We start from the raw sequence: 6,000 nt of genomic DNA on the forward strand, positions 1-6,000 counted from the left end.
GCCCTTCGACATCCTTCGACGACCCTTTGCCGTTCTTCTCCTCCTCGTACGCCCGCTGATGTTTGTCCATGGCCGCGAGAGGCGCAGCGATGACGATGACGAGGCAGATCAGCAAGGAGGTTCGTCTACGACGATCGGAATCGACGGGCGCCGTCATCCTCGTCGCTCCACCTGCGATAGGATTGTTCCCCAGTTAGTCCGGCGTGTTCGCAGCAATATTAAGTTCCAAGGGTGAATAAATTCGCGACCGAGAGCGCGCAACGGTCTATTAAGTCGGCTGATCTCGGGGAGGCATTAATTTCACGGGGTGGGCGCATAATTCTCCTGTCACAATTTGCATTCGGCCTGCTCGCTCTCTTCAGGTGCGCGACCGGGCGCCGGGCAGAGAGAGAGAGAGAGAGAGGGAGAGAGAGAGAGCGGGCGCGAGCGCGGGAAATTAAAAACGTCCGATCGTAAAGCCTCGAAAGGAGGTGAAATATCACCGGACCCGCACCCTGAATCGTAATCAACCCCTTTACGCTCGGAGAAAAACGCGTCGCGTTCGACGGTTTTCGCCTGGAGACGCCGCCAGCCGAAACGCGATCGTGTTCTCGATTCGTCGGGAGGAAATTCGAGCCTCTGGCCATCGCTACTCCCGACTTTCTCTTGGTATTTGGTAGCTCTCGGCAAACTTTGCAGCTCTCGCTGCCTCATCCGACAATCGCAAAAATTTCGCGAAATTCGAGCGTCTTCTCAATCGAATTCAAACTGAGACGCGAACCATTCAAGATCGTGAAAATCATAGTTCTTTAAGAATTATGACTCAATCGAGACATAAAATGTCGTTCCAGGTCCAGATACAAGAGTTAGAAAAGTCTTTTACAATCTAGTTGAAAGTTAATTTAAAAGAGATTTGTTCCTTGTAATAGTAAAATTATTAAAATAATTGCTTCAGTTTTTAAGAAAAATTAGAATCATTTAAGCCTATTTCAGAACGTGTTGAATCCTTTTCTTCACGGGTTGTAAATCGTTTCGACTTCGATTGATTGTGCTTAATTTAATTATATATAATGAATCGTACCACCTATTCCACATCTCACATATAGCACAAGTAAATATGGATTGAGTAAAATACGTATTAGGCGAATAGGGTATCCGGATCCCGGCGCCGTTCGCTTTGATTGCAATTCGATCCGCGATCTTTGTCGGCATCCCTTGCGGTAACAGAGGAACAATCTGCGGAGTCGATGACGCTATACCAAACACGTTGCAGAAACTTCGGAAGCTGCTGTTGCCCCGGAATCGGCAATTAGGGGTTAATAATAATTGAAGTAGGCGAGCGTAGTTGGTCGCTGATGATGCGGCGGTAAAGTTAGAAAATCGAAACTCCGACGGGTCCTAATTTGAAGGCGGGCCGGTATCAGTGACGTGATCGATATAGCGGATAGAGATGGGTCGCGGTTGATTTCTGGCGAGGTAATTTCAGCGAATGACGAGAAAGTTGGCGTATCCGTGTCGGTTACTAAATTAAAGCTGCGCGGATAGAGAGAGAGAGAGAGAGAGAGAGTGGTCGGGCGTTGGGTGGGGAGAGAGAGAGAGAGAGAGGAGAGCACCGCGGGACAAGACAAAGGAAAATAGGGCAAGTAATTAGAAACGAGCCGGGCCGTATTTTACGGCGAGGAGGATTTTCAATGGGAATAATTCCCGCGATGATTTCCCCGGTCGTTCCGCGTCACCGATTTTCGGCCAGCTCTCCCTCCCTCTCCCACCCCCCGGTTATCACCGCGAATTTGTCGCTCCCGATATCCGCGGACCGTTCTCGCGAGCCCGCCCCCGCCTAATTTCTCTTCAATATTTCATTCCCTTTGACCGATACGACATAATATCCTGTCGCTGGCTATCGATCGCGTTAACCGTTAACGAAGTTTAATCGTCGTAGGGGGATCCGCGCGCGCGGAAACGCGACGATTTTTGCGGTGCGGCCGCCGCCGCGAATTTCGGGCCGGGTGGTTCGCGAGGCGGTCGCGAACGAACGCGATGGACGGATCCGAGGGGCGCGGCGCGCGCGACGAGGCGGGCCGCTTGCCCTCTTGGGACTAATTACGCCAAGAGATATTCAGCGGTTTTGATCGACCCCCCTCCCTCCCGTCTCTCGAATTCAACGGTCTCGGCGAAACGCGGCGCGGCGGCGAGCGTGTTCGGACCGATCGAAAAATCCGGAGACCGAAGAGGAGAGTCAAGCGATCGCTTCGTCGATCCATTCGAACGAGAACAGAAAGAGCGAGAGAAAAAGAGAGAGCGAGAGAGAGAGAGAGAGAGAGAGAGGCGGCAGGGACGGCGGGAAGATTTTTGTTCTGCTCGAGGAAAAGCACTCAGTCGGCCGTCCTCCCTTTCCATCTTGTCCCGGCCCCCCGCCCCCCCCGCGTCCACACGTTCCTTTCACCCTTTTGCTCAGACAAAAGTTTAGCATGCCGCGAGCAAGCAAGCAAGCAAGCAGGCAGGCAAACGTGGAGGGCGGGGGAGAAGGCCGGATATTTTTGTCGTTTCAACGAAAAATAGGAAATAAAAGAGCGCGAGTCAGGAGAAAAGGAGAAAAACAAAAAAAAAGAAAAAAACCCCGGGGTGGAGACGGAGGGTGGTGGCGGTTCTCTGCGTCGAGGGGCGACGGGGGGGGCGGTAGAGAGAGGGGGGGACGCTGCCGACATAATGTACCGCGTAAGAGCCATTAGCTTATTAAAAACAGTGCCGGCTAAACACGAGTAACGAACCGGCTGGTGGCCACGGAGGGCTCCTGCGACAAAGGCGAAAAATTAGCCTTGATAACTTCGCGTTTCGATGGGAAAAGGAGGAGACCGGTTCTGGGGTTGGGGTCCTGGCCGAGCGGCGACCACCACCGGAAGGGATCACCTCGGCTGCCACGGGCCTCTCCCGTTCAAGGCCGCCGAATCGCTTCCTCCCACCCCTCGGTGGAACCCTCTCGCCCTTCTGCGCCTAGATAGACCCGCATTCGGCCCTGTTCCTCTATCAAAGTTGCTATTTTTCTGCGGAGCTTGCCACTTCTCTAGGCGGGCCGCCGTTCTATATCCTTTGACCCACTCTATCGATCCCGACGATCGGTTTCAACGATTGGTCCCGGGCCGACCGTGTATTCTCCGACTCGAAACGAGGGCCACCGTTCAAGATAAAGAATTTTCGAAGAACTGGGTCAGAGCCGCGCCGTATTCGTCCGTCGAAGGGGGTTAGATAATGGTTACCTGACAATGTTTTTATCCTCTGGGCCGGTCGAACGAGCAGCCTCGTTTCCAGATACGTAGGAGCGCGCACGTCATCGGTGATAATATAGGCGGGATCGATTTACGTCAGGATGTGCCAGCCAAACTGCATACGTTGACGTCTCGCATAACAAATTCCGATTGCAACGGCCGACTGTTTCGCATCGGGCAATCGATACTTCTCGTTTCTAACGCGCCTCGATTCCAGTTTCTCTGCTTCGCTTTTTCTTCTGTTCGTCTCTCTCTCCAACTCTCTGCTATCGCTTCTCTCTCTCTCTCTCTCTGTCTCTTTCACTCTGACTCGCTCTAACTCTCTCTTTCTGACTCGGTTCTCGCCCGAGGTATGCGCATTTATAACGTTCGATAAATCTTGGCGGCGACGACGCGTCGTCCGCGCTTTACTCCATCGCATCGCCGAGAAATACGGTCCGCGGACTAACGATCGTCGGTCGAAATTCCGTTTATTTCGGCATACGGCCGCCGAACGAAACTTCTTACGAGTTGAACGACAGAATGGGAAAGAGAGAGAGAGAGAGAGAGAGAGAGTGAAAGGGAGAGGGAGGTACAGGGACAAAGTTGGCCGGGGAATTTCGTTACGAGGCTCGCAGCCCTCGCGGGCGAAACATTCAGACCCGACGCGTCTACTCTAAACGCATAAAATACCGTATAAGTCTCTATATTAGTTTCCCCCCCCCGAACTCTCTATGGATGAACGAGCCACACATTCCCCGGGCCGATTCGCCGTTTCCGTGAGCTCGTTAATAAACTGCCGCAGTCGCGAATCTAGGCTAATCGCTCGAAAATGTCCTCCTCGATCACCGTCCCGTCCGATCTTAATTAAATTAGCCGCGTCTGACCTTTTATACAGCCGCACGCTGCAATAATTACCGCATCCATCGCGGAAGCATCGCGCGGCAAACGTTCTCGAGAGAATAGAACGCACGCGACGCGTACAACAAGTAGCTGAACGGCGTATCGTCGATCATAATTCTACGGCTGTAAAGGAAAATCGTCCGCAAAGATTACAGTCGATGCGTTAACCTCTTTAAGAATACCGCCACGTGTGCGCGAGTTCGGTTTTCTTAAAATTATGACTATTCTAAGGGTGAAGAAAATGAGAATCAGTTGAAAAACTATTTACTAGAAAATCTTTTAATAATACCAAGAAAAATCTTATCGAATAAAGTAAAATTAATGAAAAATAAAGAAGAAATATTTCATGCTATAAGAATTAATTCCTGGAGAGGTTAATTGAACTGTAGCACAAAGGATTGACGAATTTGTCGCAGAAAGCACTGTGAAAAGAAATTCTATGTACTGAGAAAAATTATGCGACGTGGAACACTGCTAACGTAAAACATTGGTGACCAGAAATTCACGTGAGAAAATCTTGGAGGATTCTGTCGGAGGATCGTTCCCCTCCCCGGTCCCCGGCGCGTCTTTTCCGCTCGAGCTGATTGCGTGTGCACGCATGGCGGCTCGCTTTTGCTCAGGTTAACGCAAATGCGAAAGGGAACAAACAAACGGGGGAATACAAATCTAGAGTGAAATGAACAATGCCCTGGGAGAGTTACTGCCTCCTAATTGAAACCAACCCCCCGGCACACCCTCCGTTTCCTCTTTCCGTTTCTCCCTCTTTCTGGCGCGCGCGTGTCCCGTTCCGATCCGTTTCGTTCTGGCTCTGTCTCGTTCCCACCGTCGCGTTTCCACCCTCTTTTTCCCTCTGATCCCGATGCCCGATTCGCGTACCCTCCTCCCTTCCTCCCTCTTCCTCTCCCCATGTCTCTCTCTCTCTCTCTCTCTGTTCCTCTTTCTCTCCCTCTGTCCTCTCCCGTCGCGTACACCCCCGCGTTTCTCCGCGCGCCGCCTAATCGTCCCGTGCAGATGCGTGCCGCGCTTTCTCTCTATCCGCGCATAAAGCGTATAGTTTACGACAAAAGTTCCGGCAACGAGCCTAACAAAACGGCTGTCGGCCCGTTGCGAAACAAGGCCCGGCTGTTTACATGCGTGGAACGAACAAGTATCGATCTAGGCCCGCACAATGCACGCAGGAGCGCGGCCGAAGGTGCACCGAACAAAGAAATCAAGGTAACGCATTATTTCCCGGTATTTCCGGCGTAAATCCGCCCCGCTACGGCCTGATGAAAACGAATTGTTCCCATACCATGGTGGACCGTAACCATCGCCAATCCGACGACCCTCGACGACGACGACTCCTCGATCATCGATACAACCCATCCCCTCCGGCTGGCTTCTTATTCGATTAATAAGCGCGATGCGCGCGGATAATTCGCTTCGATCAGGCTCGGACTCGCGAATTCTTTCCACCCCTTCTCTCCTCCGCGCTGTAATCTCGTTGCGCCGAGGAATGATTGCGCTATGGTCCGGAGCCATTTTCTCTGTACGCTGCATCGTGCTTTTAGAAGATCCTCAAAATGTTTAAAACAAATGATCGCTGACCTGAATGTGTTAATTATCTTTTGAAGTTAATAAGAGAGCTTGGAGAGATGCGTTAAAAAAGATTCGGCGTGTATTGACCAAGTTTTTATTTAAGATGACAATTTTTATTAGAAGTTATCGGTTTGTCGATACGTTTAGTATATAGAAATGAAGTTACAGCATTTTTCTACACCCTTGTAATTTTCTTTCGTACCATCATTGCAATTTAACCACTTTTCAATAAACATAAAAAGTATTTAATAACTTGAATTGAATCCTCCACTGAAACAAATATTTATTCCCCTCTACT

This window comes from Augochlora pura, chromosome 3 (assembly GCF_028453695.1).
Source record: "Augochlora pura isolate Apur16 chromosome 3, APUR_v2.2.1, whole genome shotgun sequence".
NCBI classification, from domain to species: Eukaryota; Metazoa; Arthropoda; class Insecta; order Hymenoptera; family Halictidae; genus Augochlora; species Augochlora pura.